The sequence below is a fragment of the Mya arenaria genome, chromosome 9, assembly GCF_026914265.1.
Source record: "Mya arenaria isolate MELC-2E11 chromosome 9, ASM2691426v1".
NCBI lineage: Eukaryota > Metazoa > Mollusca > Bivalvia > Myida > Myidae > Mya > Mya arenaria.
The window spans coordinates 514,501-528,030 of NC_069130.1; the positions used below are offsets into that span (position 1 = coordinate 514,501).

Here is a 13,530-nt window from a genome sequence, read left to right on the forward strand (position 1 = left end):
TTAATTAAAGAGATACAAGACCAAGGATGGCTTTGACCAATAGACTGACCATTGACCAATAGATGTGCAAAAAAATGTATTTTTTGTAAACAGCAAAGCATTTTTAAAATGTAGTTCATTTCAATTATAAATTCAAGTGAAAACAAGTAGTGCAGAACATTGGCTACTAGCTCTGCAGCTGTAATCTTTGTATCAGATCAACGTACAGGATGAAGCTCATTTCAATTTAATTAATACATTTCAACCCGAACTAATTGGAACCTGAGAAGCGAAATTATAAGTTCACATCAGTGTGTTAAATATAAAGCTGGCAAGAATCAGCTGATGACCAAATAGGCACGAAGTAGAAAGGACTATAAGTATCTTCCATGGTTGAGAGTGTAAGATAGGTTCATTCCAACCCGAGCATATGGTGTTTTGCGGAAACGAGGTTTACCGATGTCGGGATGAACCTATCTTACACGAGTGGCTATGGTAGATGCTTTTTCTCCCACCAAAGTTAAACAAAATTAAGTAAAAATATATTTTTTGCTGGAACTCTTTTGTGCATAGTAAAAATAATTGCGTCTGGATATGTGATGGCACGTGGTTGTCATGGATACGTGCGTAGTGATCCAGTTAATGTTAATATTTAAATCGGTCTTTTTAAATAGTTCTAAGGAGAATGAAGCATTATTTCTTGAATGATGCGTGAAAACTATTTTATGGTGACATTTGAATCGAGAAATAATTAATTAGTGCTCTAAATATTACCATAAGACAAGATTTCCTTGATGCTACTGACGAAAGTCTTCAACAAGGCTGGTAATAACAATGAGGTGACCATTAAAAAGGAGTTCCGTACGGGCATTTTATCTTCGCCCGTGGGCAAGACTGAGGTGGGAGAATTCAACTTCTACCATTTAGTATTTTACTGAACATAATATTGTTTTACTGAGAACTTAGTAGATAAAAACAACATTGTTCAACAGCAAAATGTCACTGTTCAAACAGGCACATCATGGCAAAATGAGAGTTAAATTATCAGTGTGAGGGAAGACTGATGCGTCTGTCCTGTCACTCTACTAGGTGTTATAAGGTGTTATATATAACATAGAGGTACACCTCTGAATTATTCATGTACTCAAGTTTGTTTGTTTTCTCATTTATTTTCTACATCGAATGTTGACATAAAAGGCAAACGAAAATGATATTTTGTAAACATTTCAATGCTTAATACATTTTACAAAAAATAACAAACATATACACACACACACAAACACACCACACACACACACACACACACGCACGCACGCAAGCACACTCGCACTCATACATACACACCCACGCCCACACAAAAGAAACTCATGCACGCGCATTTACACACAGGTACTCAAGTTAACAATATTTCAACAGTACTCATTCAAACTTTTGATCTGTGAAGTGTGACCTTGACCTTTGAGATACTGACCTCGGTCTTGTTTGGGCCACATTGCCAGTCACTGTGGTGAACTTTCATGGCAATTAAGTTTTTACAAAGTCCTACAATGCATGCATGGTCAAGATACAGCCTGGATTATAAAGGCTCAGGATGTTCTCACACACTTACATACACACTTACACTGTCAGGACTCAGACCTTTCTAAAGATTAAAAGTGCAAATGAACATGCATGCCCACAAGCATTCCATAACATGAACAAGCAGGTGTTCCATCTTGCCGCACCAATATTTACATGTTCCTGGGTTTGCTATAATCACCAATGGTACGTTGATGTTTCTGGCTTTCCACAAATAAATCACCTACTAATTATCTTCCATCTATTAATATTCTATAAGCAGCTAGAAATAAGTAGGCAGCACCTAAACAATGTTTGAATGATGTGCTAATGGTCGAGGCCACAATAAATAAATCATTTTTATCTTAGTTTGTTTGGCATAACCTGAACAACTCATAAAAGAAACCCTGACTCCCAATATTTTTGAGCCACATCATTGGTCATTTTTAATTATTTTTTTCATTATGGGTTTAAGGCTAAAGAGGTCAACAAGAAAACAAACCTACCTACCCACCCTTCAAAATGTGAGTTGAATGAAGCCTAACAACTTTTTTTTAATTTGGCCTTAAGCAATCATATTTTTGGGACAGGAGACATGGCTTTTTTCAGAGTCTGAACCCACAACTATCAGGACCAGTTTTTTACCAATGAGTGTCAGCCAGGGCCGACTACTTTTCTGAGTCTGCATCAACAACCATCAGACTAGTTCTATACCAATGAGTATAACGCAGGGCAGACTTTTTTTTTCTAAGACTGAATCCACAATCACCAGAACCAGTTCCTTACCAATGAGTGTCATGCACGAAGAGCAGACTACTTTTTCCAAGACTGAGTCCACAACCATCAGAACCAGTTCTTTACCAATGAGTATCAAGCAGGGGCGGACTACTTCTTCCGACTCTGAATCCACAACAATCAGAACCAGTTCTTTACCAATGAGTATCACGCAGGAAGAACTACTTTTTCCGAGTCTGAATCCACAACTGTCAGAACAAGTTCCTAATACTAATGAGTGTCATGCACCCAGGGCAGACTACTTTTTCCACGACTGAATCCACAACCATCAGAACCAGTTCTTTACCAATGAGTATATATATATATGCAGAGCGGACTAACTTACTGAGGAACTTTTCTGAGTCTGAATAAACAACCCACAGGTCCAGATCTTTACAAGTGAGTATCACTTAGGGTGGACAACTTTTTTCTGCAGATATTGTAAACATGTGCTTCTGATTGCTTAACTGAGTAAGAATACATTTAAGATACACCTAAAATAATCAACCTTAGCAACCTTTGAGCAGCTTATCCAGAATTAACTGTGCTTGTTGGAGATTTAATGAGGCATTGTTCTTGTTTAATTGAGTTTGAAGGCAAATTAATCCCTGATGGGCCGGAGATTATTCCAAACTCCAAGATGCAAGTTAGCAGAATTCTGAGAACATCCAACTGTCACAATGGATTACAATTACTACACTTGCCTGGGAGTTTACACCATCTCTTCCGGAGCCTAATGATTCTGCTATGATTCATAATAGGAACGTTTCGGAAGTATCATTTTTCTTCATATCCATTTTTTTTTCTTTTATTTCTATTTTGACAATTTAATAATTCTGCGTCCATCAGTCATATGCCATATCTCAAGGCGTGGGGAATTCCGATCCATAACCTGGCCCCAATATCACGAAAATACTTAAGTCAAATCTCAATCTCAGTCTCAACTCATTTTTCCACATTACAGTATGACATTGTTAAAAATTACTAATGTTTTATTATTTTTAAAAGCACATTCTCACAAGCATTATGTTGATTAACATTATTGTTCAATATTCTGAAAACAATTATTTCTTCAGCACAAAATATACTTGAGTCAAACTCAAAAATAATAAATTTGACTCAAGTACAATTTTTGCTCTCAAATATTTTTTTCTTTAAAATATTTATCAATTTTTTTAATCAGCATAATGAATGAGAGAATGCAATTTTAAAAAAGGTAAAACATTTACAATTTTGAATCGTATGATACTGTTATTTGATAAAAAGAGTTGAGACTGAGAATGAGATTTGACTTGAGTATTTTCGTGATATTGGGGCCTGGTCCTCCGGCCTGGATGTATAATCGCCCGGAATTTTAAAACTGTGAGTGTAGACCTAATGACTTGGAGGAAAAACAAGATTTTCTTATAACCTATAAAAATAATACAGCTCTTTTCAACTGACATAAAATGCTTTTAAAAGTAGAACATGCAAAAAGGAATGCCCATGCCGAAGAGATTAATGATGATACCCCTCCTAGTTGAGGGGAAAACAACCTAATTTCCTTTCCAAACTCTCTGGGAAAACATCCAGAAACATGACATGTATGAGATATCTAAATGTTTTAAATGCATAAGAAATCCCCTCGGCAAATGACAAAATCTCCTGGTTTTCTGATCAAAATCCCCTGGTTTTCTGATCAAAATCCCCTAGGAAGCCTTCCAGAAATATGGCATGTATGATTCCTTACATTTTGAAGTCTCTGAGTGGATAATTTATTTTTAAACAGATTTTATTATTCATAATAATTCACAAAGATTTAGGAATAAATATATTTGAAAGCATTTTTCTTACCATTACGGGTAATTTATTCCTCCATTTTAGTATGTTCTGGATTTGCACGTTAAAATCAATATTTAATGTTAGTTCGGCAAGTTAAGCACCTAGAATACTTTTTTCAACTATCTATACCAGTATAATAATTTATATCAGAGCCATCTAGTCAACTTAATTTATGACACACATTTAACTGCCTCATTAGTCACAGGTCACATTATACCAATAGTTACAGCCATCAAAGTGATCGTTATCTGATTAGGACAAAACGTTCACATCCCCACACTGGGCCATCCATATTGTTCTGTACAGATTTGGTAATAAAACCAGCTCAAATAATACAATATTCTATTGCTTCAGGTCTCTAGTAATAAATAGAAAATTGTCTATTTCAATTTTAACAGCACTGTGGATAATACAATTTTACATTGTCTAACAAACGATTAAAGAATAAAAACATATCAATTTGAAAATAAACCAATATTTTCGACACTTGATTAAAATCTTTTATCACAAAAACACACCTGAGTGTCATAGACCAGGGTTCAGCTGATAATTGTCCATCATGAAAAATAGATAATTGTCCATCATGAAAAAATTGATAATTGTCCATCATGAAAAATTGATAATTGTCCATCATGAAAAATTAATAATTGTCCATCATGAAAAAATGATAATTGTCCATCATGAAAAGTTGATAATTGTCCACCATGAAAACTAGCCTAGCTAGGGGGTCTGATTGAGTGTGGGGAATTCATGCCCAAAGCAGAATTGTAAAAGGGGCTTTGACCCCTTTAGAAATTGTTTCCATATAAATAATGAAACTACAGAAGGAAACATAGTTGCATGTAAGGGTGTAAAATGATAAAATTCCATGTTAACTAGTGGAGTAATGGTACTGGATTAACTCTTGACACACAGAAGTAATTTACAAGCTACCGGACCCAAGCATACCTTTGTCACCATAGCAGGTGATGTCACAGAAACTATTAAGCTACCCTTGTTACTTTTCCCACATTTATAATGAATGTCAGTTATGTTCTCATGTATGTACCATGCTCAAAACAAAATGGTTTTAGAGGAATGAATCTAACTTAGCTTAGAACTAAATTCAACAGGAGACTAATCAATAACACAAGCCAGCCTACCTTAGAACCAAACTTAAACAAGACCAATGAATAACATAAGCCTAGCTTAGAGCTAACCTTTAAACAAAATCAATAGCACAACGCCAACACAAGACCAATTAATAAGACATGGCTCAAATCAAACTTCAACACAATACAAATCAATAATGAAAATCTAGCTTAGAACTCATGTTATCACAAAACCAATAAATAACACAAATATAGCTTAGTTCTAATGTCAACCAATTCAGCAAACTATAACATAAATCTGACTTAGAACTAAATGTCAACACAAAAGCAAACAATATATTTATAACACAGGCCTACCTACCTGCATACCAAGTTTGAAGAATCTATGCCAAGTAGTTCAAATGTAATTGATCAGAATGAAAGTACCAATAACTTCTCTAGTAAAGGTCACCGTGACCTTCACCTTTGACCCCAAATCAATAGGAATCATCCTCTAACCTTGAACAATGTGGATACAAATTTACCAAGTAGCTCAAAAGTTAATGATAGGAAAACAATAGCGCTCTTATCTTTTCTAAGTAAGGTCGCCATGACATTACTTTTGACCTTTGACACAAAAATCCTAGCTTAGAACTGACAATCATAACAAATCAAGAAAAAAAAAACTAGCTTAGAACTGAAAATCCACATTTATCAAGAACAACAGCCTAGCATAAAACTGACAACAAAACTATACAGTACTAGTTCATGACAAACCGCACCTGTCATTCTATATAGAACACAATCATGCCAAGCCTAGAACTAAGTGTGGACAACAACATACTAGAAGATTACACTGCACTCTAGTAATGGTATGAGAATACAAACCCTTAACACAGAATACAGATGTAGCTTAGAACAGAGTATAGACGTAGCTTAGAACAGAATACAGGTGTAGCATATATGAAGCTTAGAACAGAATACAAATGTAGCTTGGATGTAGCTTAGAACAGAATATAGATGTAGCTTAGAACAGAATACAGATGTAGCTTATATGAAGCTTGGAACAGAATACAGATGTAGCTTGGATGTAGCTTAGAACAGAATACAGATGTAGTTTCGAACAGAATACAGATGTAGCTTAGAGCAGAATACAGATGTTGCTTAGAACAGAATACAGATGAAGCTTAGAACAGAATACAGATGTAGCTAAGAACTTACCTCAGAAACAGCAGCAATGAGGATTATCAAGATTGGACTTCAACCTGAAGATTTATCACATCTCTCAACTCGAAACTAGGTGTGTCACTCAACATAACAATTAACAAAAATCACATTGTTTTCACTCATATTTCCGATACCTAATTGCTTCAAAATTATTCCTTGTAACAATATAATTTTACAGACCTTACATTTAGATATTTCAAATATTTAGTATGTTTTATGACCTATGAAAATATATGGTTACACGTGTTCACTGACGATTATACTCCGTTTTATTTGCGAAATGGGCGTTTTTCTGCATGAAAAGGATTGCTGTATGGTCTTATATGCCTTCTCTTTCTTCAATTTTACACTTTGTTGCATTTTTACCATTCTCATTTCTCTACCATGCAATTAAAGTCCCAGTGGCCAATTAGTTTCATTGAAATCGGGAAACTTAATAGTTACATTAAGTCAGCAGGTTTTGTCGCAGCTTTGTTCAGTTTTTTTATCTTCTGTATCATATAGACTTCCGGTAGGTAAGGTTTCATGGCATTGAAACAAATATTGATCTCATGATAAATGGGAGTGCAATCAATGATTAGAAGGTACTGTCATGGGAATGAGATATTAACAGGGAAATGTACACCATGAAAATGGTGTCAAAGAAATGTCAAGAAATTAAGAATAGCTTTATAAGAAGTTCTTGTATCAAAAGGGAAATTGATTTAAAAATGCATGATGGCTTGGTAAAACACACTTCAGAAGAAACGCATTTAATGTATGGAGAAAAGTTTTTACACAACACAAACAACTATATGATCATCACAACAATGACATCCACAGGCTATAACAAGATCTCTAACCCGTTTTATACTTTGAAAAACGGACAAGCAGAAAACTAGCCCTATCTTTAGCACCAATTGCAATATTCATAAATAATAAATGCATGTTGGATATTATCTATTTGATGTTTCATTGAGTTAGCTTAGATAAAAGCAACAAAGGACGCCAATATTCAATTGTCCGCAAAACAATAACACATGCTACACAAACATTTTTTGCTTATTCCAAGCATAAAAAAAAAAACATTTTGAGCTCGGTATTTTGGCAAGACAAACAGGCCACTTTAAATCAAGCATTTTAAACAATGGTTTTAATAAGCCACTTCAAACTACCATTGAGAATAACAATAATTACCTGAAGTTTTATGTATTCCCTCCCCTAAATGCTAAACACGGTCTGTCTGTGATGTCATCACTTTCTGTGCTAACAACTATGATGTAATCAACACTATGGAACTTGGGGTGTTTGATCAACCATGTCTGCAAAAAAGAAAGAACAGCATAAAGTTAAAGTATAAAAATCCTTTCCAAGCTACAACCAGCTGTGTATGATGTCATCAATTTCTGTGTGCACAACTGTGATGTCATAAAATTGGGGTACTTTTGCCTGCCAAGTCTGAAAATAGGAAGGTCAAAGCATACAATATAACAGAAAATTGAAATAAACTCTATACGTTGACAGTCATTAATGACCCTTTTGAAGGACAAGTGATACATGGTAAGTCTGTACCACACTGATACATGGTAAGCCTGTACCACACTGATACATGGTAAGTCTGTACCACACTGATACATGGTAAGCCTGTACCACACTGATACATGGTAAGTCTGTACCACACTGAGACATGGTAAGTCTGTACCACACTGATACATGGTAAGTCTGTACCACACCGATACATGGTAAGTCTGTACCACACTGATACATGGTAAGTCTGTACTACATGGATACATGGTAAGTCTGTACTACACTGAGACATGGTAAGTCTGTACCACACTGATACATGGTAAGTCTGTACTACACTGAGACATGGTAAGTCTGTACCACACTGATACATGGTAAGTCTGTACTACACTGAGACATGGTAAGTCTGTACCACTCTGATACATGGTAAGTCTGTACTACACTGAGACATGGTAAGTCTGTACCACACTGAGACATGGTAAGTCTGTACCACACTGAGACATGGTAAGTCTGTACCACACTGAGACATGGTAAGCTTGTACCACACTGAGACATGGTAAGCCTGTACTACATGGATACATGGTAAGTCTGTACTACACTGAGACATGGTCAGTCTGTACCACACTGAGACATGGTAAGTCTGTACCACACTGAGACATGGTCAGCCTGTACCACACTGAGACATGGTCAGTCTGTACCACACTGAGACATGGTAAGCCTGTACCACACTGAGACATGGTCAGTCTGTACCACACTGAGACATGGTAAGTCTGTACCACACTGAGACATGGTCAGTCTGTACCACACTGAGACATGGTCAGCCTGTACCACACTGAGACATGGTAAGTCTGTACCACACTGAGACATGGTAAGCCTGTACCACACTGAGACATGGTCAGTCTGTACCACACTGAGACATGGTAAGTCTGTACCACACTGAGACATGGTCAGTCTGTACCACACTGAGACATGGTAAGTCTGTACCACACTGAGACATGGTAAGTCTGTACCACACTGAGACATGGTAAGTCTGTACTACACTGAGACATGGTAAGCCTGTACCACACTGAGACATGGTAAGTCTGTACCACACTGAGACATGGTAAGCCTGTACTACACTGAGACATGGTAAGTCTGTACTACACTGAGACATGGTAAGCCTGTACTACACTGATACATGGTAAGTCTGTACCACACTGATAGATGGTAAGTCTGTACCACACTGATACATGGTAAGTCTGTACCACACTGGTACATGGTAAGCCTGTACCACACTGAGACATGGTAAGTCTGCACTACACTGATACATGGTAAGTCTGTACTAAACTGATACATGGTAAGCCTGCACTACACTGATACATGGTAAGTCTGTACTACACTGCTACATGGTAAGTCTGTACTACACTGATACATGGTAAGTCTGTACCACTCTGATACATGGTAAGTCTGTACTACACTGATACATGGTAAGTCTGTACTACACTGATACATGGTAAGTCTGTACTACACTGATACATGGTAAGTCTGTACTACACTGATACATGGTAAGTCTGTACTACACTGATACATGGTAAGCCTGTACCACACTGATACATGGTAAGTCTGTACTACACTGATACATGGTAAGCCTGTACCACACTGATACATGGTAAGTCTGTACTACACTGATACATGGCAAGTCTGTCCTACACCACACTGAGACATGGTAAGCATGTACTACACTGAGACATGGTAAGTCTGTACCACACTGATACATGGTAAGTCTGTACCACACTGAGACATGGTAAGCTTGTACCACACTGAGACATGGTAAGCCTGTACTACATGGATACATGGTAAGTCTGTACCACACTGAGACATGGTCAGTCTGTACCACACTGAGACATGGTAAGTCTGTACCACACTGAGACATGGTCAGCCTGTACCACACTGAGACATGGTCAGTCTGTACCACACTGAGACATGGTAAGCCTGTACCACACTGAGACATGGTCAGTCTGTACCACACTGAGACATGGTAAGTCTGTACCACACTGAGACATGGTCAGTCTGTACCACACTGAGACATGGTCAGCCTGTACCACACTGAGACATGGTAAGTCTGTACCACACTGAGACATGGTAAGTCTGTACCACACTGAGACATGGTCAGTCTGTACCACACTGAGACATGGTAAGTCTGTACCACACTGAGACATGGTCAGTCTGTACCACACTGAGACATGGTAAGTCTGTACCACACTGAGACATGGTAAGTCTGTACCACACTGAGACATGGTAAGTCTGTACTACACTGAGACATGGTAAGCCTGTACCACACTGAGACATGGTAAGTCTGTACCACACTGAGACATGGTAAGCCTGTACTACACTGAGACATGGTAAGTCTGTACTACACTGAGACATGGTAAGCCTGTACTACACTGATACATGGTAAGTCTGTACCACACTGATAGATGGTAAGTCTGTACCACACTGATACATGGTAAGTCTGTACCACACTGGTACATGGTAAGCCTGTACCACACTGAGACATGGTAAGTCTGCACTACACTGATACATGGTAAGTCTGTACTACACTGATACATGGTAAGCCTGCACTACACTGATACATGGTAAGTCTGTACTACACTGCTACATGGTAAGTCTGTACTACACTGATACATGGTAAGTCTGTACCACTCTGATACATGGTAAGTCTGTACTACACTGATACATGGTAAGTCTGTACTACACTGATACATGGTAAGTCTGTACTACACTGATACATGGTAAGTCTGTACTACACTGATACATGGTAAGTCTGTACTACACTGATACATGGTAAGCCTGTACCACACTGATACATGGTAAGTCTGTACTACACTGATACATGGTAAGCCTGTACCACACTGATACATGGTAAGTCTGTACTACACTGATACATGGCAAGTCTGTCCTACACCACACTGAGACATGGTAAGCATGTACTACACTGAGACATGGTAAGTCTGTACCACACTGATACATGGTAAGTCTGTACTACACTGAGGCATGGTAAGTCTGTACCACACTGAGACATGGTAAGTCTGTACCACACTGAGACATGGTCAGTCTGTACCACACTGAGACATGGTAAGTCTGTACCACACTGATACATGGTAAGTCTGTACCACACTGAGACATGGTAAGCCCACTGAGACATGGTAAGTCTGTACCACACTGAGACATGGTAAGCCTGTACCACACTGAGACATGGTAAGTCTGTACCACACTGAGGCATGGTTAGTCTGTACCACACTGAGACATGGTAAGTCTGTACCACACTGATACATGGTAAGTCTGTACCACACTGAGACATGGTAAGTCTGTACCACACTGAGACATGGTAAGTCTGTACCACACTGAGACATGGTAAACCTGTACCACACTGAGACATGGTAAGTCTGTACTGCACTGAGGCATGGTAAGTCTGTACCACACTGAGACATGGTAAGTCTGTACCACACTGAGACATGGTCAGTCTGTACCACACTGAGACATGGTAAGTCTGTACCACACTGATACATGGTAAGTCTGTACCACACTGAGACATGGTAAGCCCACTGAGACATGGTAAGTCTGTACCACACTGAGACATGGTAAGCCTGTACCACACTGAGACATGGTAAGTCTGTACCACACTGAGGCATGGTTAGTCTGTACCACACTGAGACATGGTAAGTCTGTACCACACTGATACATGGTAAGTCTGTACCACACTGAGACATGGTAAGTCTGTACCACACTGAGACATGGTAAGTCTGTACCACACTGAGACATGGTAAACCTGTACCACACTGAGACATGGTAAGTCTGTACCACACTGAGACATGGTAAGTCTGTACCACACTGAGACATGGTAAACCTGTACCACACTGAGACATGGTAAGTCTGTACCACACTGAGACATGGTAAGTCTGTACCACACTGAGACATGGTAAGTCTGTACCACACTGATACATGGTAAGTCTGTACCACACTGATACATGGTAAGTCTGTACCACACTGAGACATGGTAAGTCTGTACCACACTGATACATGGTAAGTCTGTACCACACTGAGACATGGTCAGTCTGTACCACACTGAGACATGGTAAGTCTGTACCACACTGAGACATGGTCAGTCTGTACCACACTGAGACATGGTAAGTCTGTACCACACTGATACATGGTAAGTCTGTACCACACTGAGACATGGTAAGCCCACTGAGACATGGTAAGTCTGTACCACACTGAGACCTGGTAAGCCTGTACCACACTGAGACATGGTAAGTCTGTACCACACTGAGACATGGTAAGCCTGTACCACACTGAGACATGGTAAGTCTGTACCACACTGAGGCATGGTAAGTCTGTACCACACTGAGACATGGTAAGTCTGTACCACACTGATACATGGTAAGTCTGTACCACACTGAGACATGGTAAGTCTGTACCACACTGAGACATGGTAAGCCTGTACTACACTGATACATGGTAAGTCTGTACCACACTGAGACATGGTAAGTCTGTACCACACTGAGACATGGTAAGTCTGTACCACACTGAGACATGGTAAGTCTGTACCACACTGAGGCATGGTTAGTCTGTACCACACTGAGACATCGCCAGTCAGTGTTCTACACAGAAACATGGCTAGTCTTAGATTGCATGTCAGTTAATTTTAGAATGCAGATGTTTATAAAAAGTAAGAATACAGGAACTGTTCTATTCTCTTTAATTGTTATGTTTGTTTTACAGGTTTTGTTCAGTACTTTCTGAAACAGTTGCTGCCATAATTCAAGTCATGACATGGGAATCACGTCTTTCAGATTACCATTACGTCAATGAGATGAATCAGCATTTCTGATAATGTCTTTGAAGAACAAACACAAGCAAAGATAAATCGATGGCGCTGCTGCATGGACATGAATCACTCATCCAGCAACACCGACATACAGACAGTCATGTGCAGCCAATAATAATGCAGATTTTTGAATACATAAATATCCAATATAGATCCAAGAAAAACAAATGAGACTTTCATCTAATCTCCGAGAAAGATCACAATCATGTTAAAAGCTGTAAAAATAATAGACTAATTATTGGTATAATTACTTATAATTAAACGGAACAGGAAACAATGCTATTCATAAAGTAGAAATATCTTAGCACCAAAAACACCAAACAGTTAACTTGTGTTAAGTGAGTGTATTCACTATAATATCACTTAACATTATTCAAGTGTGTTGCCATGTTCAAAGCAGAAACATTCGTGCATTAAATTCACCTATAAACTCACTTCCTTGAATAAAATTGACACTATTTATCCCTTAATAAACAAGTAGGTCATCCTCATAATATATGTCATTATTAGCTTACACATCGATAATTAACTTTATAATGTCCCATTAAATTTCAATAAATCCACAAACTCTTCAATATCCACAAAATTGTCAATATCCACAGACAGATATATTTTTCAAGACATAAGCGATGACTCAACTCCTAGTTCTAAAATGGAGCTGTTTCCAATAAAATATGTAAACACTGAAGTGTCATGGAGAGTCCGCTGTCTTCACAGTGCACATGTTGCAGA

General features: G+C 38.2%; 1 protein-coding gene and 2 pseudogenes across 5 annotated transcripts in view; all 3 read right to left on the reverse strand.

Annotated features, from left to right (window-relative positions):
- Nucleotides 1-13,530, reverse strand: part of LOC128246625 (tripartite motif-containing protein 2-like) — a 67,425-nt gene that overhangs the window by 40,623 nt on the left and 13,272 nt on the right. For 3 of the 5 annotated variants that reach the window (XM_052964919.1, XM_052964923.1, XM_052964921.1), the window contains exon 2: nt 7,605-7,729. The gene's annotated coding sequence lies outside the window, so the exon portion shown is untranslated. Of the gene's footprint in view, nt 1-4,143; nt 4,167-6,422; nt 6,467-7,604; nt 7,730-13,530 lie in introns of those variants that run through there. The other 2 variants (XM_052964922.1, XM_052964925.1) reach the window with 2 other exon arrangements.
- LOC128202777 (uncharacterized) lies at nt 7,698-9,240 on the reverse strand (annotated as a pseudogene).
- Nucleotides 9,487-12,585, reverse strand: LOC128202779 (uncharacterized; annotated as a pseudogene).